Raw genomic sequence first — 20,450 nt, forward strand, 5'->3', positions numbered from 1 at the left:
GAAAGCCAATTCTTTATTCACATAACTCATTTTTATATTGTTTTCACAGACCTCGTGTTCAACTCCAACTGGCTGGTAGTTTCCTTGCCACACAATTGATTGCTTAAAAGGTGTTTTGGTGTGTACATGCTAAGACTTTCTCTTTTTATGACACACTCTTAGTCAGGTGATTACATTTTTCTTTCATGGACGCTTATGGGACTTGTTTATTCCAGATGCAAACAGCTTTCTTAGCACAATAGCTTGTTGTGCTAACTGCACTCATGACTATTCCCATGGGAAGTTAGCTGGCTGCACGTTGAAGACGGAACAGGGAAGCTGGGAATTTCCCATAGCAAGGCCTGATTTTATAAGGACTTTCTTTTCTAATAACCCTACCTGTGTGCAACACATTATGACTTTCTTTCAGAAATTAATGAAGAAAACACAAATTGCCTACTGAAACCCTTCTGCCCCCCTTCCAAATCAGTTCACTCCTCAAGCACAAGCCTCAGGCACATCCCCGACTGCCTCTCTCCCAGCAGCTCAGAGCTGCACTGCACAGCGCTTGCTGTGTGCCAGAGAGCACCAAGCAGGCGGGCCTGGTGGGCCTGAATATTTCTGCCAAACACTCTGCATCTCACACCTTTGCTCTGGCTGAGTGCAGAACTGCAGGATTGCAGGCGCTTCCTGCCAGAGCTGCGTGAGGCGCTGGCTCCTGCAGACGTGCCCTGCCAAGCTGTCCCTGCCTCACGCTGGCCTCGCTTCCCGTGGCAGACGTGCTGGGCCTGAAGGAGGCTGTCCTGTGCTCCAGCCTGCCGAGCAGCCCGGCTCCCTGCCCCGGTGCCCAGAGTGCTGCACACACTACTGACCTTGGCCAGGAGTTGCAGGGCAGCCGGCAGAAGAGGAGGAATCCTCAGCCAGCCCAGCAGCCCTCGGCTGCCCTTGGCCTTTCTCTGCTCCTGGGCACACTCCAGACGGCCAATGCCTCCAGGCCGGGCTGTGCCCAGTGTTATAAATAAAAAATCTGCCAATTTTTTTTGGGAAAAAAACAAGAGTTGCAAAACCAGTTGGACCGGTTGCCAGCCAAGGTGAAGTTCTACCTATTTGGTATTGTAATCACGGGTCCTTTGAGTTAATTGCTCCTTTTGTATTGGAAAGACCCTGCCTGAGGCTAATTTGATAGTTCTATTCCCCAGACAGTGAGGGGAGGGGACATGGGGTGGAGGCATCAGAGAGAATGCAAAATTACCCATCATGACCAGCATGCCGTGGGAGGCTACCCCACCAAACTTACCGAAAAGACCCCAAAAACAATGAGCCAATATAGAATTAAGAAATTAGAGTGATGTCTGGACGTGAGGAACAGAGAACCAAGCCTGCAGAGATGCTGAAAACCATTAGTGCCCCTCGCCCTAAGAAAAAAGACTTCAACAGAGATGAAGACCCTGGATGGCAAACCCAAAAGTGGGGAAACATGCGGTATGCCCTCTGCTCTCATCAGGGTGGGACACCCAGCTCTGCCTTTTAGGGGACAAAGCAGCACATTTCTCCTCCTCTGAGGCACCCTGGGAGCGGCGACGGCAAACCACGGACCCGTTGAGCTTCCCAACCTTGAGCTGATCACTTTTAATAAATGCATTAAAGGGAGAGAAAGTCTCCTACCCTGTTTATTTCAGCTGGGGCCTCGTCCAGGATAGCCATGCCCAAAGAGGACACCAGGACTGGCCATCTTGGACCTCCAGGACAGCTGGCTATCAGGAGCAGAGAGATCGGCTCAGGACCAGTGACGCAGAGGAGCACCGGACTGGTGAGAAATCCGGCGGCGGGAGTAGGAGGCGAGTGAATGGAGCGTGAGTGAGACGAGAGCGGGCAGCTCGGACCCTCGCCCTCAGTGTGGAGCCCTCAGTACCGCGGTTGCGAACCCCCACGAGCGGGCCGGCCGGGAACAGAGGGAAGCGAGTGGAATAAGCGTGAGTGAGTCGTCTCCTAAGGGGCAGAGAGGGCCCCCCCTCTGGGCGTGAGGAGGAAATAGTGTATGAGTGGCACGCACCCCAAAAGTCCTGGCAGAGGGAAGTCAGGCAGATTGCAAGTCCCGAGAAGGATTCGGGCAAGCTCACAAGCCCTGCAGGCAAATCAAGTCCTGACAAAGGGGTCAGGCACAAATCCCAGTGAAGGAAGCTGGGGTTGGTTTTTAAGTCCTGATATGGTGAGGCCTAACATTTGGAAGGTTAGGCAAACTAGAAATCAGGCAGCTGTTTTTCCTGACAGAGGGGAGTCAGGCACGACTCGGGCTCTTACGCCGGGGTTTCGTGTTTTTAAGTCCTGATAGGTATAAGATCTGATATGAGTAAAGTTGGGCAATCAAGAGATCAGACAGTTGTTTCAGTGTAAAGTCCTGAGCGTCAGGCAAATATATTTTTCATGAGACTACCTGTCAGTAGAGGCACCTTTGGGATTTTTTCTGTTAAAACCTGAAAAATAGGAGAGTGTAATAGTAAGAAGACAGGCAAGAGATTAAGGAATATACCTCCAATTGTCTCTTAGGGGAACTGTTAGAGAAATGGGATTCTGTAGAGGCCATGGAAGGATAAGATAAGGTGAAGATGATCCACTACTCTGTACAAGTCTGGCCAGAATTAGAGGTACCAGGAGGATGGCCTTGGTGTGGGACAAGGGACAAGTGGATGTGTCAACAACTGAGTCATTATCTGACAGCTGGGGAGGATACCAATCCTGAGCAATTATTGTATGTAGCTTGCTGGTTAAAGAGTGCTACTGGGGATGAAGGTGTGCGAATTTGTAAGGTGCAGAAGAAGAAAGAGGGGAATGAAGGAGGGGATGCTAGAATTGGAAAAAAATGGGACCCCTTGGATTATTTGCCTCCTGCTGCCCCTCCACCTTTTAATCCTCTTCCTCAGGCACCTCAAATGGCAGATCCGGTTCTTCCCCCGGCTGCCATCTCACTACCGCCTTCTCAAATTCCTTCTTCTACCTCTTTGGCTTCCCCTATGGTATCTCCCAGTATCTGCCCTAGTAACCACTCTCTCACCACCCCCTTCGGCTCCTCCAGTTCCTTCTGCACCACTACAAGTGCCTACTCCACCTGCTGCATTCTCCACCCCTTCTCCAGCTCCACTTAATATGTACTCAAGCTCTTCTCCCCCTCCTGTTGCTGTCCCTTTACCTCCTCCTAGTTGGGACACAAATGCCTCCTTGCCTGCTAAACAGTTACCACCAAATACACCTGCTGATCTGCAGAAAGTTTAGAGTAATCCTCATATCTCTCAAATGAGTAGTTTGGCGTCTGGGCCATACTGTAGTACCAGATCCAGGACCTCCAAGGCAGAGAGACTTTTTCCCCTCAGAGAAGTTCCTATGGGAGGAGTAGTGGGAGGTGTTGGCTTTGTGAGTGCTCCTCTAACGGCTTCTGAGGTGAAAGGATTCAAGAAAGAGTTTGGGCATTTAGTTGAGGACCCAGCGGGCATAGCCAACCAAGTGGATCAATACTTAGGTCCAAATATCTACACTTAGGGAGAGAGGAGTTCCATTCTAAATATATTATTTTCCCCAGAAGAGGTCCAGATGATTAGGGTGGCTGGCATAAGAATTTGGGAGAAAGACAACCGTCCGGGACCCCAGGTGCCACCAGGTGAACAAAAATTGCCACTAATGGATCCCAGCTGGAACCCTAATCAGGAGGAAGGGAGGAAGGCCATGATGGAATATAGATCTTTGATAATACGGAGGATCAAAGAGTCAGTTCCCAAAGGAACTAATACCAAATTGGCATTTGAGGGTACACAAGGGAAGGATGAAGCTCCTGCTGCTTGGCTTAATCGCCTAAAGCAGAATTTCCAACTGTACTCTAAAATAGACCCAGACACCAGAGAAGGTCAAGTGCTACTAAAGGTCCAGTTTGTTACCAAATCTTGGCCTGATATAGGGAGAAAACTGGAAAAGACTGAAGATTGGCAAGCAAATGACATTAATGAGCTATTAAGAGAAGCATTGAAGGTGTATTTAAGGAAGGAAGAAGAAAAAGCAAAGGCCAAGGCTAGGATCATGGTTGCGGTAGCTAGAAAAAGTGTGGGGTGGGCAGGTCCCCCACCAGAAGGAGGCAAGGATAGGCCTCTTGTACTGTCAGGCACAAGAGGGATGGAGAGACCTCAAGTCCCTTTGAGTGAACAACACTGCTATTATTGTGGAGAAACGGCTAAGTGGAAGGATATCCAATAGCACCAGGACTGGCCAGTAACACCTCAACTCGTAATAAGTGATGTGAAAGTAAAAGGTACCTTACTGTTGTCTTATTTTGTGTGTAATAGTGAGTCACAAACAAAACCAGGCTAGTGTTCCCCAGGCAGGTGGGGCTTTAGCTGAAGGGTGTGTGTGACCTGCACACCAGGCCAGTGTTCCCCCGACGTGTGAGGGGGCCATAGCTGAAGAGCGTGAGTGACACACAGACAGCCTCACAGGGGAACGAGCACCGGAGGCAACCAGAGTCAGAGCCCTTTTCCAAGAGGCCCAGAGATCCTGAGACCTAGAGGCCAAAGCCAAGGTGAGGGGGAGGTCACAGAAATTTACTAGCAATAAGGATCCACTTTGTGTCTTGAGGGTGTGAAGGAATGTGTGAAAGTGAATGAGAAATAAAAGACAGTGAATGTAGACAAATTAAATTATAGGTAATGTAGATTGTGCATTATAAGTTTTACCACATCTCCTTGGAAGGAGGTGTATCGTGTTGAAAAATAGTGTGAGAAAAAATTTAAGTGTAAGGGGTTGAAAGAAAAGTAGTATTTAAGCTGTTAGTGAAAGTAAGAAACAGAGGCAAGAGATGAATAGATAAGATCTTGAAAATAGAACAGAAAACCAGTAAGTTAAATACACAGAAAAACAGGAGAATAAAAGCACTTTTGGAGTTAAGATAGCTAACAGAAATACAACTCCCTGCAAAATACAGAGTATGCAGAAGTTGATGAGAGAAACATGCAAGCTATAGAAAAAGAGAAATTAGTCAATTATACATAGCATTAACTGAAGAAACTGAGTTTTGATAGAATCATAAAATAGCAGAGCATTAATGCCTATATTTGAAAGCATGTTTCAGATACTCCTCACTGCTAATTCAACTGTGCAAACCAAAGGAAAAAAGTTGAACCCACATCACCAGATTCCACATCACTCTCACCCCCTGGCATTGGACCAGGATTCAACATCAGTTTGTCCCTCTGGCATTGGACCAGACTCCACATCACTCTCACTCCCTGGCATTGGATCAGGATTCAACATCAGTTTGTCCCTCTGGCATTGGACCAGACTCCATCCCATTCTCCCTCTGGCATTGGGCCAGACTCAACATCAGTTTTTCCCTCTGGCATTGGGCCAGAGTCCACACCACTCTCACCTCCGGGCACTGGACAAGAGTCAACCACATCACAAGTTAATTCACCTGAGTACACCGTTATAAAAGGGCCAAAAGACTTAAAGTTGACTCTCAGAAGGAAGAGTCAAAAGACTGAACTGTACAGGAAAGGGGTTTGGTATCAGAACCATAACATAGCTTAAAATGTTTCAAAACAGTTCTGTGTGTAAAATAAATTTGTAAAAAGTTTAAGACTGTAAATAAGTAATTCTGGTTAAGTTCCCCCAATTTGGTTCAAAATTAATCCAAGTTAATCCTCTACAGAGCACTCCCCTAAGAGAAACCAAACTTAGTAGAGAACAGACCAAGAGAGGTTTAACCAGAGAAGCGGGTAGAAGAGACTCTAAGGAGCTTGGAAGCTTCTTCTCAGTAAAATTCCCCAAGAGGCCAGGCCGGGTGGGCAGGCTGTGCAAGATGACCCATACCGGACTCTTGGGAAGGGTAGTAATGATGGCTCTAATTGCTGGTGGTGCTCTGGGGAGCCCAGGAGAGCCGTGCAGTAAGTGCTACCAACCCCTCTATGAGGAGGAAAAAGGGAGCTCCTTGTCTAGAGTCCACCTCAATTCTAAGCCTAATTGTGTTAACCTCTCCCAATTGGTCCTTTATCAAGAAGATAAGAGAATGTATGGGATAGTTGGAATACTGCCACTTTTAGGCAGCCACTCCTGGGAGAGTGCCCTATAGGAGAAGCCTGGTTGTGCTTTGAATGTGATGCTGCTGAAGCAAGCTCAGTAGATCTAGTCAAAAGAAAAGAAATGGTAAAAACAGTAAGAAAGGTGGTTTGTAACAAGTATTTAGCAGTAAAGAATTTGGCTACCCGGTGGATCCCAAGAGATCCAAATAAATTAGAGTCTGTTGAGAAAAGAAAAGAAAGAGACAAGTGTACCCACCATGAAGTATATGAATGTTATGAGTGTACTGAAAAAGGGATCAACCCCTTTTGGAAAATGAAAGAACGGTGTAGATATTGGGAATGCCCAACAGAAACTAATAACACATTTCAAGAGAGCCTTAAACACCTGGTTTTGATCTCTAGTACTACAGCATACACTAAATTGTCAAGAGACTGGTCTGGCAGCTGCACCGCTAGAATGACAAAACCAGCTTTCTTCTTATTACCCAAAGAAACTGGATCAAGTTTAGGAGTTGCTATACACAATGATTTAAGAAAACCAAACAGAAGAAGCAAAGTGCAATAGAAATTGAGAGAATCCAAAATGCTAAGGGCCAAGTTCAGACCCCAATATCTATGTTAAATAGAATCATCAGACTTCAAGCAGTATTAGAGATAAAGAATGCAATCATTAGAAACATCTCAAACAAAATAAAAAAAAAACTAGCATGTGTAAATAACCAAGAACAAACACCTACACTTGATTCCAGTTGGTAAGATAATCTATAGGTTTTCAAAAAAAGATGTATGGGAAAAAGCAGTTTTCCTCACTGTGTGTATACTTGGAAGATTGCTCCTTTTACTATGCTTATTTCCCTGTTTCATTAAAATAATAGTATTGGCCCTACAGACCAAGCTAAAAATCTCAAAAAATTCTAACCTGAAAAAAAAACCCAAGAAAAGTAACAAAGTTGAATAATCATGATTACCAGAGTGCTCAAGAAATTTATTTAAAAAAAAATTAAAGAAATATGAAGCTCATGAGTCAAGAATTGCAAGTTGATGTGAGCTTAAGTTTAAGCTGGATCAAAGGAAAAGAGGGGGGACTGTTATAAACAAAAATCTGCCAATTTCTTTTGGGAAGAAAAAGAGTTACAAAACCAGTTAGACTAGTTGTTGCCAAGGTGGAATTGTACCTGTTTTGTTATTGTAATCACGGGTTGTTGTAACTAATTGCTCCTTTTGTACTGGTAAAGCCCTGCCTGGGGCTAAACTGTACTTCTGCCCAGGCAGTGAGGGGAGGACAGGTGGGGGGGGGGGGCATCAGAGAGAATGCAACATAGCCTGGAGACCAGCATGCCATGGGAACCTCATCAAACTTTCCAAGAAGACCCCAAAAACAATGAGCCAATACAGAATTAAGAAATTAGAGTGATGTCTAGACATGAGGAACAGAGTGCTGAGCCTGCAGAGATGCTGAGAACCTTTGTTGCCCCTCACCCTGAGCGAACCTCATCTGAAACCAAGACCCCGAGCCGGGACTCCCTGGAGAGTTGAAAAACCAGGGATATGCTCTATGGCTCTTGTGAGGATGGGACCCTCAGCTCTGCCCCCAGTGCCTCTGTGCATTCCTTCTCCTCCAAGGCACCCCAGGATGGATGATGGAGACTGCAGACCCATCAAGCCTCCCAGTCTTAAGCTGATCACTTTTAATAAAGGAATTGAAAGGAGAAAAAGTCTCCTGCCCTGTTTATTTCAGCTTCCTTTCTTAGCCCTGTCCCTTTGGTCTTGCCCTCAGTTTTTATGTGTTCTTTGTGCCTGAGAGGAAATTTCCTATCCCTCGCTTTCACACTGCCAAGGTGGGACCATGGTGCTGAAGTGCTGCCTTGGTGGGATGGAAGCTCAGCTGCAGCAGAGATTTGTGAGAGCTTCATTTGAGGGCTCTGCTAATTAAATCCCATCAAGGAATGGCCCTGCTCCTGGCAGGGAAGAGTTTCCCAATTACCAGGCCCAATAGAGGCCAAGGAAATGAATCTGTAGTCTCTGTGGAGCAACTCCTTAGGTGCCTGTGATCTTCCTGAGCCAGGCCAAGAACCCCTGAGGGCTGGTGCACTAGGAAACCCTAGCCCCAAACAAACACATCTAAATATCCAGAAGAGGAGAAAGGAGAGGTCATGGAGACCCTTAGGAAATAGCATTCCACTGAGGAGCCCTGGTTGATGTGCTCACCTTCCCCTAGGCTGAGGCATTGCTGTCATTGCCCTTTTCAGAAAAGGACTTTCAGCGTCCCTTTGCTGCAGCTTTACCACAAAGAATCTTGTTATGCCCAAATTCTTACTAAAGCTGGTGTTTGGTTGATTTTTCTGGTTCTCCTGCCTCTGGTCCTGTCTGTCTGTTCTCCCATTCTTTGTCCAGTTCTTGGAAACATTTCTCACAAGCTTTAAACTTCAACAGTAGAGACGCCTAATTTCTTCCTTCCTCTCCTTTCAAAATGTGCTCAGCTAGAGCAACTTTGGTCCCTCTGGCTGTATCCCCAGTGGCTTATTCCTGACACATCAGGAGGGCCAGGACGCTGCATTATTTCTGCAGTCATTTTGTCATGGCTGCTGGGAATTTTGGCAGAGATGTCGTGTGGCTTAGAGTCTCAGTGCTCCCTGTGCTTGGAGGCTGTATTTGAAGTCTGCTCCTGAAATCAAACTGGGAAGTTATTGATTTGTGACATTTCTTCCTAGGGTCTAGTGTTTTCCCTGTAAACCTAATTTGCATGGAAGGTGCACCTGTCAGAGGTTTGTCTCATGGGTGTCCCTTCTGTGAAGCAGGGAATCTCCTGCCTTCCTCCATCCCCTCCCTGCAGGAAATACCAGATACAAAGTGAAAGGAGTTCATCCCAGGCTCTCATACGATTCATTATCTTGCTGAAAACATTCAGAATGTTTGAGTAAAGCTTGTAAATGATGAGGAATCCTGAAAAGTGAGAAGGAACACGGCATCCTGCCTTTCCAAGGGGAACCTGGGCTGCTGAGAGTCCCTGCCATGGTGTAAGAGCTGTTAGAAGGAATGAGAGTAGAACCCACTCCCCTTTCCCTGGAAGTTGCTCCTGGGATTACAGGTTCTGGCAGCAAGCTGGCTAAAGTATGGTGTGGTAATGCTGCTGGTAGATTTTGGGGAAAAAATGCTTCTTCAACCAGGACCTGGCTCATGAACAAACTGTCTGCATCTTCAGTTTGCTACAGCAGCAAGAGTTCCTTTTACAGCTGTGAACAGCAACCTGAACTGAACAGCCCCTCAGAACTGCAAAGCCCCTCTGTCCATCCCCAGCATCTCTTGTATCACCTTTCTACTGAAATGAGCTTATGTGCACACTGCCCAGGTTGGCGTCCCTCTGCTCCTGGCAGGAAAAGGATACTTCAAACAATCTGCATTAGTTTCACAGAGGAGTTTTGGAAACTCCTTTTCTCACTTAGCAAGAAAAATTCTTGGTTTTGCTTTAAAATAGTAGCTTATTTCAAGCTCCTTTTGGAAGTGACTGGGTTTCTCTTGGTGGATAGAATTTAAACACTGATAAACAGTGAAAATTTTAGATGGTCTGTTTGCCAGAATGCACAGGAAGAATTCAAATTTATCAGGACTAGAAGTATTGGGCTAAAAGCAGTAAAGGGGTGACAACCTTTCTCAAAAGGTTCTCTAAATTCAGCGTCTGATGTGCTGAGACCTCAGCAGCAAGCCTGAGCCAGAGCTGACTTACAAGATGAATCCTGGGGTCATCAAGCCCATCAGTATTTAGCTAAAAATAGACTACAAAGACACTTATGCTAGCTCTGCATAACCTCATGAAGTTATCTGCAAGAAACATATCACTTTAGGAAACTTTCCCAACTGACATGAACACGGGCTTCTGTAGGGTATTTTAGGGGAAACTCCTCCCAGCCCAGCCCTGAGCTCTGGCTGAGGCCTGGCCCTGGCTGGTGGGGAAGTGTGCCATCAGATCCAGCAGTAGGTGTGCTAAGGATGCAATCAGGTCACTTTGCCCTTCTCGCAGCTGTTGCAGCACGGGCACCTCAGGCAGGCCTGCAACACACACACAGAGCTGAGAGGGGCCCTGCGGCTGCTGTGCTTTGGCAGGGCAGTCATTCATCCCCTCAACACAAGGGCAGTGGATTTCAACTGCAAAGCCTCTCTTTGCAATGGGATTGCTTTTGCCCGGCAGCCTCCATGGACAAGGGCTTTGTGGGAGAAGGGCCCATCTCAGCCTGTGTCCTGGAAACAGAGCCAGGAAAATGAGCAGATCCTGCTGCCTTCTGCTACTGCTGATCCTAGCAGCAACTCCCTGTCACTTCCTCCAGGAAACTTCACACAAAGGGCTTCCATCATTTCAGCACTTGTGAGATCTTCTTGATTCCCAGTTCTCCAGCCTCCTTCTGGATTTTGGGGCATCTCAGCACTTGTGTCCATGGCCCTTCCTTCATGCCCAGCCTTTCAGCAGTCACAGTCACTGCTGCCTCCCCCTTGCTGCAGCTCATTTGCCAAAGTGCTGCAAAGGCAGCGGAGCCGGCTCAGGATCCTGCTGGCTTTTGGTCAGGGATGAGCTCCAGAGGGACACTTGGAGCGCTTCCTAAAGAGCTGCCCATGGGATGGGGGGCAGATTTGTCCTCCCCGGGTGGCTCCTGCTTGGATTCTGCGCTCACTGGAGTCCGGGAGTTTTCTCAGCAGGCCTCTGCAGCGAGTTCTGAGCCAACGGGGGGCTCTGCTGCCAGCCCAAATCTGCGCTTCCCTTGCCCAGCCTGAGTGCAGGTGGGGCATGTGCTGGGCATGGCTGGAGATTTGCATGGCCAAAATCCTCCAGCATTTACATCTGCTCATGGCTTTGGGGAGCACAAATCACAGAACACCCATCGCAGCTGACAAATGGCATTTCTTGCAGATTGCCACAGCCGCATTGCTGATCCACAAATACACGAGAATCAATTTCAGTTGAAAAATGTCATTTATTACAAATTGCAATTGCTACACCCACATTGACAATACAGAACAATACAAATCTCAACTTAGGTTGAGAATTCATTAGATTATTCATTAGAATTAGATTCATTAGATTATTACAGCCAGTCTAGTTAAAAATATAAAAATACAACTTCATTTTAAAAAAAAAAAACTTATAGCCAACCTCTACAACAACTCCCTATACACAAAGATCAATTAGGTATTTAACAACTTAATTTATTACAAACGACTACAAGCATACAGCCCATATAGAAATACAAAAATGTGGATTCTCTCTCTAAGTAATCCTGTACCAACAACTCAGAGAATTATACATAGAACCAATAGAATTATACAACTAGAACACTCCATACATGTTGAAACAGAACTAAAACCATATGTAGACACCAATATATATAAATACATATATAACAATCTACAGATGCAAATATGGATTAAATATTACAGATAACATACAACATGTATTTAAACAGATATATAAGACAAACCTATCTATAAATATAAAAAATTGTGCCAAGCTAAATATCCATACAAATGCATCAATACAAATATACAGCTGTACATCTCAATATATATGTAAATATAATTACATATATCAATAGGTCAATATACATATAAAAATATAAAAATAGACATATATACCAACACAAATAGGAATATCCCTCTTTAAAAAGACATATGCCAAAAACTCCATCAATATGAATAGATACCTACACAACTGTATACAAATGGAAATCTAAACACAGATATTACAACATACATAAGAAGCTAGATACACCTACACACAAATATGTAACTGCAAACGTGTATGTATGTATTTGTACATATATACATAGTACATTAATAAATATAATAAGTATTGTGTTTCTAGAAATATAGTTAGTATCATATATGTAGAAATGTACCAATACAAATAGCAAGATATGTACAGATTGATGTAATTACCACTGCCTGTGTGCAAGTCCATAGAAGTCCAAGCAGAGGGATCCCAGCTGCCCCATCTTCAAAGCCTCTCCCTCGGTCTCCTCCTCCCGTGCAGAGCGGCTCTCCTGGACAGGAACGGCAGATGGGACATCTGGCAAGGAAAGGGAACACTGAGTGAGTATGGGGACGTTTCCCTTGGCAGCAGCTGCACTTTGATGTGTCAGGGCCTCCCCAGGGGGGTCAGAAAGAGAAAGCAGCCAAGCGGGCCAGGCTGTGGTGAGCACAGCCGCGGCAGGACTGTCCCGCAGCCCCGGCAGCCCGGCAGAGCTGGCACAGCTCCCGGGCCCTGCTGGCACAGCTGCCTTGCCCAAGGACAGCCCCTGTGCCAGCCGGGGCAGCTGCGCTGAGCAGCCCCAGCACAGGCAGGGCCCGCTCCTGCCCCGCCGGGCAGTGCCCACAGCCACAGCCCATGCCAGCCTCAGCCCCAGCCTGCCTCCCCGGGCCTGTGGCCTCAGCCGGGCTCTCTCCAGGCTGGCAGCAGCAGGTCCCCGTTCACTGCTCTTGCTGCCGGCCTTCAGCTCCTCCCTGCTGGCTCCCGTCAGTCTCTGGCTGTCCTCAAGGTCTTCCTTGCAGCTGTGGCCAAAGTGGAGGCTCTGGAATTGCTTCCAAGGCCTGGCACAGCTGCAGTCCCAGACTTCTCTGTGCTCCCTGCTGGTCCCCTCCGTCCCCTCAGCCCCGCCATGCTCTCGGTGAAGCCCCAGCCCCCTTCAGTTTCTTCAGCCCCTCACAGTCCTCTCATCCCCCTCAGTTCCTTCTGAGCCATCCCGTCCCCTGAGACCCGCCAACCCCGCAGCCTGTGCCACTTCCCTGTCACCTCAGTGCCACCATGGCCCTCGGCTGCCCCACAGCCCTCAGCCCCAGCAGCAGCTCAGGGTCACCGTCCCTTCGGCGCCACTGCCCTCAGCACCCTCAGCCCCCTCAGCCCCCTCACCGTCCTTCAGCAGCTCCTCAGGGGACAGTGCCTGGGGCCAGCGGCAGCTCCCACCGCTCCAGGGACAGCCGGGGCTGGAAGTGCTGCTCTGCCCGGCCCGGCCACCAGCTGGGACCCAGCACAGGGACAGGGGACACAGGGGGCACCAGGGGAAAAGCAAGAGGTGAAAAAGGCAGCCGAGGGGGGAAAGAGGTAAAAATGCACCCCAGGCCTACACAGCTCAATCTATGCATCTAAAATTCCACATACCTCTAAAGAAATAACTACACACATTTCTAAATCTATATCTAAGCATCGAAATGTAATGGTCTAAATGTAGGCATCAAAATGCAACTCTATAAATATATAAATGTAAATCTCAAAATCTAGAAATGTAACTAATTCTATCCCATCTATAACAATATAGATCAATTTACGGTATAGATGGATATATATATGCACATATAAACACACCTCTATAAATCTATAAATTTAACCATATGCATATAGAAATACAATTGTAGAAATCTATAAATCTATGTATACACCAAGGGATTCCACCTGCCTGATGGTCACAGGCTCCCCCTCTGATTCTTCTTCCCACGCAGGATAGCCCTCCTGGCAAGGCAGATCAGGTGGAAATCTGGGAAGCAAAGGGAACACTGGGTCAATATTGGCCTCTGTGCATCTTTCCCTTTGGAAGTAACTGTCCTTCTATCAAAGTCTGTAAAAGATAGCCAGAAAGGCAGACTCTCGCTTGGCAGTTTAAAGCCTGCTCTTCAAAGAGCCAGACTCCTTCCAAGTGTTTACAACTTTTGAAGTTTTGAAGTATCCCAATACACTGAAAGCCCTCACAGTGCAAAGGGCCCCCACGAGAACTTGAAACACAGACAGTGCCAGCTGCCACAAAGAAGCCCAGCCTGGTTCTTTCTCTGTGCTGACAGAGAGACCTCAGTCCTCACTGAAATGGCTGAAGCTGAAGGTGCTGGGAGCTGAGTTATGAACCAGCACCGTTCCCTGCCATCTACAGCCTGCCCTCTGCAGTGAGCAGCAGCTCCTCCAAAACAACCAGCAGCTCTGGGTCATCCCAGAGGGAAAGAGCTCCCTACCAGGCCTGCAGGCTGCACCAGCTTTGCTCAAGAATGCAGATCCAAAGTGCTCTCTCTCTCCTTTAGTTCTCGCTAATTTAAAGGGGTAATTTCAGTTTTTCCTTGAGCTACTGGACTTGTGACGAATGATTTCCTTGGCCTCAGAGTTTCTGCTCCTTGTATTTTTAATGTATCTCACTACACCTATCAGCAGACTGGTGGTATTACATTGATTTAATGCTTGGAGACAAAAACCTCAGCCTTCTACACTGGCTTTTTGCTGGGCTTTTCCTCTCTTGCTTCAAGAGTCACTCAGTGTTGCCTCCAGAGCACTGGCACCCTGCAGCAAACTTATCCATGGACATCAGCACAAAACTGGGACACCCGAGTTGGTGACACAAGTCCCACAAGGTCAGGTTTATTCCCTGCTCTCTTGCCCCAGCAGAGGACTCGGTGTCAGAGCCTCTGGAGAAGTGTGGAGGGCAGGGCTCAGGCAGGTTGTGCCCGTGCAGGATTTGAACTCAAGGCACCAGGAAGCACCAAGCCTGCAGACAGGAACTCAACTCTTCTCATCTCCCTTGCTGCCAGAGGCAGGCTCAGAGCAGCCATCTCACACCTCTCTAAACCACTGGGGGCTCTGTCCTTACCAAGCTCCTCGGGCTCCTGGGAATTGTTCCTGCAGCTCTCGGTGCCAGCCAAAGCTCCCTCTGCTGCAGCTCTGTCCACAGGCTCCCCTCCTGAAGACTCAGGGCCAACATTAATATTCCCCTTGAAAGAGAAACAGAAAGGAAGAAACCCTTCTCACCACTTACATGAAATACCTGGTCCAATGGCTCACACACTTAATCCCTTGTTCCTAACAAGAACTCTGGGCCCCAAAGGCCTTCAACAGTCAAAAAGATGTGACTTCTCAAACACAGTCCAAAAGCTGTCAAAGCTGACAGGGTTGAACATGGGGGTGACACTGAACACATGAAATGGCTGCGAAGGAAGGAGTCCTGCCAGCTCCTGGCACAGGGATGTGCTCCTCCCTCCACAGCCCTGAGCACAGCAGTCTCATCCAGGCTGCAGCTTGGCAGAGACAGCATGGGAACACACATCTCTTCCCACAGAGATGCCCAAGAGCAAGGGGACTGAGCTCTGCAACATGGACAGCAAGACTGGCCAGTTTGCCCAGCTGAGGATTTCCCAGATGGAAACTGGACTGCAGGCAGCAACTTCCTGAGAGGACAAGAAAGTGCAGCTCCAGCCCAGCCCCAGCCACGGCTCTGGGAGCGCCTACACGCACGGCAGGGCTCACACAGCAGTAGCAGCTGCAGCCCAGCCCTTGCTTTGTCTTGGCCTTCCCAGCCAAAAGAGGCACAGCCCACATCTGCTGCTGCAACAGAGGCACCTCTGGCATGCCCCTCCCTGCACGGGACACTTGGCCTTCAGTGCCCCTTCTCCAAACACTCTTCTCTTCTTTCCCATCAAACAAAGCCTCTTAGAACCTACAAAGCTTCCATTTCCTCACCACAAATGCCCCTGCACCAGGGATTCTTCCCAGCAAAACAAGCACCCAAACGTGGCCAACACAGGCTCACACCTTTTCATCCTTACTCAGGGATGACATTTTCATTCCCTCTTCTTTAGGAAGTCTTGCTTTACCAAGCAAAGCCTTCCCGGTCCATTCAGAGCTGAACTCAAGAAGCTTTTCCTTCTCAGCCAAGCAACAACATTCACAAGCTCTCAGTCCAGCCCCTTTCCCTTTCTTCCCTGCCCAATGCAGTTACCTGAGCATAGGGAGAAAACATCTCCTCCAGCATCTCAAGCACCATGTCCAGATCCAGGGGTGGCAATTCCTCTTCCCCAGGAGTATTGCACAGCCAGCAGGGGGCTGTCCATGCTGCAGAACCTGCACTGCCACCTGGAGTGCTGGGGGCTGAAGTGTCTGGCCTGGCTGCAAGAATCCAAACACATTGGTCAGGTTCCACGATGTGTCTTTGGGATGCAGAGCTCTAGTGCTGCCTTGCATCAAACATCACAGGAAGCACACAGCAACCTCTGTTCCAGAAATGTATTCAGACTTCCCAGGGGATTGGAGGAGTCAGTTCTTCCTCTTAAAAATATTTATCCTAATTGACATGTTACATAGATTAAAGCATGGATTTTAAATCTGATATAGACACACACACACACACACACACACACACACACACACACACACACACACAATCATCTTATAATCACAGCCTTTTGCATTTTCCCAGCACCTTTGGGATTTGGCTACATTTGGTTTCTCATTAAAAAAGACCACAGAAAATGGATTCACCCAGGAACAGCCAAGACCTGCAGACATGCGTGCTAAACTTCCGCTGTGAGTTCATTCTAAAAACAACCTTGAGGGTGAGGCCATATTCTGCAGCTGCAGCTGCTGTGGGGCACACAGAGCTCATTTCAATGGCACGCCTTGATTTGCAGGGCAGGCAGTCTTAAACATCTGCAATATTCTATCAGAGTCCTAGTCTGGCTTCATTCAAAGAAAGAGGAGAGTGCACCTTACACTGACCACTTGTTAGGCAATATCTTTCACCTTGCCCTTGTACCCCTACAGAGAGGCTCTCTGGAAAATGCCCAGAACACCCTCCAAATCTGCAGCAAGGACAGGAAAAGCAGGCAGAGAATCTTTCTGTTTTCAAGGTCCCCCTTCCTAGGCGACTTGACACCTTCTACCTGATTCGCACTTGAGATCTACCCATGATAGAGCACTGCAGGAAAACACTTTAAAGGGTCATTAACCAGGACCTGCTTGGAAAGCAAGGGTAGAAGCTCTTTCCCTCACTGATGGGCTGAGGGCTGGCAACTGCTGCTCTGAAGATGTGTAGCTGCTCCTCTCTGGAGAGACCATGGAAGGGCTGTGATTGTCTACGGGAATCAGTAGGAACGATGAGCTCAGGCTGGCATTTAAGCTTCATGGGAACAAGCAGAATGAAGAGCTCACAGTGGAGATGAAATTTGCCTGTTCCTGGTTCCTCCAATGAAACCCCAAGAAGTCCAGAGGAAGCAAACACCTCCTCCCAAGAAGCTAGGAAAACCTCAGAGTCCTGAGCACCTGCACTTAGCCTGGAAGGGCCTGGAGGCAGCTCTGAATCCTCAGGGGAGGCAGCACTGAGGTGCTGGTATGAGAGCGCTGTGTAGCAGTGAGGGAAGGAAAAGGGAAGCAAAGGGAAGGCTGGGTCACTCTTGGTCTTTGGGTGTGTTTCCCTTGGCAGCAACTGTACTTCTGTCAGGGAAAACAAAAGCTCCCTGAATTGTTAAAACTGAAAATCAGGGACAAAGACTCTCTAACTAGTCAAAGTTACAAAGTGGTATGTTCATTACGCCGGCGGGTGGCACAGGGGAGGGTCATTCCCAAAATGCGTGACCGCTGGCTGCGCTCAGCACAGCATGGCATGGCACAGAAGGTTCCAGCAGGACAGGGAAGGGCAAGGCAGGCAGGGATGGGCAGGGCAGAGCACTGGGAGCAGTGACAGGCTCTGTCCCCACGCTGCATCCCGTGCCTGGGTAACCATCGGGGACAGAGAGGAAGGACATTGCTCTGGCTTGGCTGCGGAAAGGATGAAAAGGGGGGGTTAGAAAACATTCATTTGGACTCCTTTTCAGCACACTAGCTGGTGTTATCTCAGCATGTCTGCCTGTCTTTGCCAGAGTTGGCACATTTCTCGTGATTTGGAGTCAGCTACAGCAGCAGGAAGGGGCAGCAATTTTGTCAGCTTTGATATCAAAGCCAAAGTGCTGCCCCATGGATGGATGTTGCTTTCTTCCAGGGATTTCTGGCCTAGAGTTGTAGTGAACTCATGCTGGTGTCTTCCCAAACAGCGTTGCCTTTTTCTTTCCTCAGGAATCTCCTCTTCTTTTTCTTTCCCCATCTGGGGAGAGCTCCAATGCAAATGCCTCCTGCAGCCAACTCTTGTCACTGCAGACTGACAAAGGAGATCTTGCAGTGGAGAGAGACTCCCTAGAGCTGCTGTGGAGAGCTGAAGGGGGAAGCTTTGTCCCTTAATCTTGAAGTCTTCTTGGGGAGCTGCTTGTGCTCTGGGGGACGGACACCAGTGATGTTTATCCAAGCCTTGCAGGTTCATTCCTGAGCTTCCTGACACACCACAGAGACTTTGGGGTTGTCGTCTTGGCAAACAAATTTCAGTCTGGGCACTTCTTGAAATACTTCAATTATTCTTTTTTTTTGCTTTCCTCCAGAAATATTGTCATAATCTAATGCTTCCAGAGAATATTTTCCTACTTCTTGGGGAATTCCTTTTGCTGCCCTCCCAGATCAGGCCATTTCCCCAGGCTCCTTCCCAAAGTGAGGTGTAGCCCATGGCCTCCACTCTCCAGCTGGAACAGAAGGAAGCACAGAGTTTGCTGTTGTGGGAGGGGAGCTTCTCTTTCCTGCCTGCTTTCCCTTTGGGACAGGTTGGTGTGTGCCCATGTGATAAAGGCAGCTTTAAACTCTGAAGCAGTTGTGTTTCAAACTGCTCCCTCCTCAAGCTCTTCTGTGGGTATCCTTGGACAAAAGGCCTCCTGGTGGGAGCTCCCTGTGGGCAGGTTAAGGAAGGAGGTTGATATTTCAGTGTTGTGACTTCTGAAAGCAGCTGGTTTCTGGAGGTGTTCAGAACTGGGAGTGGCTCCTTTTCTCACCTGCCTGCAGAAAAGGAAGTTGCAAAGTGGGAATTTCATTGGTGGAGATGGCCACCAGGGGTGTTTGCCAAGAGATGGGCTGGCAGAGAGGCAGGTCTCATGCTAAATTGGCTGTGTGTTTGTTTTGATGGTGGAGAGGGTCAGAGATGCAGACGCAGACACCAGCTGAAGGAACGGTGTAATTTACTGTAATGCAGAAGTGCAAGAAAGAGTCAGGAAAGGATAAGCTAAGCAATGCACCTCAGCATTATTACAAAAGGGTGCCTCTGGTGATTAAGATACATCACCAGGTACCCCAATGCAAGCCCTCAGCTCAGAATTGAGCATTACACCCACTGCTCCTCCAGCTCAGAGCAAGAATGAAGAAGCTGCTGCCTCTTTGGGGGGGTTAGGTTGCAGAAAAAAGGACAGTTGCACTCAGAGTTACAAAGCTGTTGATAACAGAAGCGAAACATGCTGTAAGTTAAAAGGATAAGGAAGGAGACGTATTATGAATGGTGCTTCTATCAAAGAGGATTTAAAATCTTTAGTAGACAGTTTGCAAAAATTGGTAATTCAACAAAAGGATTCAGTTGTCCCCAAAAGAGACTATTCTTTTGAGAAAATGGACTTGCCAATGATAGTAGGTTCAGACAGACACCCAGGGAAGCGCTTACCACCCTTTCATTTTGTCTCTGAGCCAGCATTTGAGCCGGTTAAACAAAATCCTCCCTCTCACGCTGTAAAGAATGTGGAACTAGAGTTGGAATGTGACCCTGAAATAGAAGCAGCTCGGAAATGAAAGTAGAAAAAACTTCTTCCAGAAGCTATTGTAGAAGGGACTTTTCTCTCAAATGATGTAGAAGCTTTTCCTGCAGTAACTAATGCTGCAAGTAGAGTTTGAGAACCTTTCGATTGGAAGATTTTAGAAAAGTTGAGAGCTGCAATTTCACAATTTGGTGGAAAATCCCAACTTCTGCACAGTCACTTCTGCAGTATATTTTTCCATCTAACACATTAATTCCAGCTGATATGCGTACCCTAATAAAACTTAGAATGCCACCCCACCAGCAGGTGATGTTTCATAAAAGCTGGGAGGAAAAGTGTGCTCAAGAAGCAGCAAGACCTAGAGTGCAGGGTGATCCTCTGTATAGTTTAACAGCACAACAGTTACTTGGCTAAGGGCCCTGGGCTACTGCCACTGCCCAGCCTAAGAGCATTGGTCTTACAGATGAGCCAACAACTAGCATATAATGCTACCCTTGCACTTCCAGAAAAATTACACACCATGTCTTCTACACAGATTTGCCAAGGAAGGAATGAGGACTTTGATAAATTTGTAGACAGATTGCATGAAGCTATCTATGATCATCCTGATTTGGATTCAGACACAAAGTTACAATTGTTTAATATGTTTGCTTTTGACAATGCCAATGATAAAACTCGTCAGATTTTGGGAACACTAAAGAAGAGAGCTGATGTTCCAGAAATGCTGGAACTTATGGCTAGAACTACAGAAAGACAAAAAGCCGCCTATGTAGCTGCTGCAGTACAGGATGCAGTAAAGCCATTGCTTTCTAAACTGCAAAAGAGAGCCGAAGGAAACAACATTAGGTGCTTTGGATGTGGTAAAATCAGACATGTTAGGAGTCAGTGTCGCTCATCAACAATGAAACTATGAAAAAAAATTTGTTCTATCTGCAGAAAATATTACCACAATACTAAAGAATGTTGGTTCCAGGGAAACGGGCCTTGGAACGCGCCATCTCCACATGTGCCAAGAAAAATACAGAG

Source organism: Molothrus aeneus (assembly GCF_037042795.1).
Source record: "Molothrus aeneus isolate 106 chromosome Z unlocalized genomic scaffold, BPBGC_Maene_1.0 scaffold_33, whole genome shotgun sequence".
Taxonomy (NCBI): Eukaryota; Metazoa; Chordata; class Aves; order Passeriformes; family Icteridae; genus Molothrus; species Molothrus aeneus.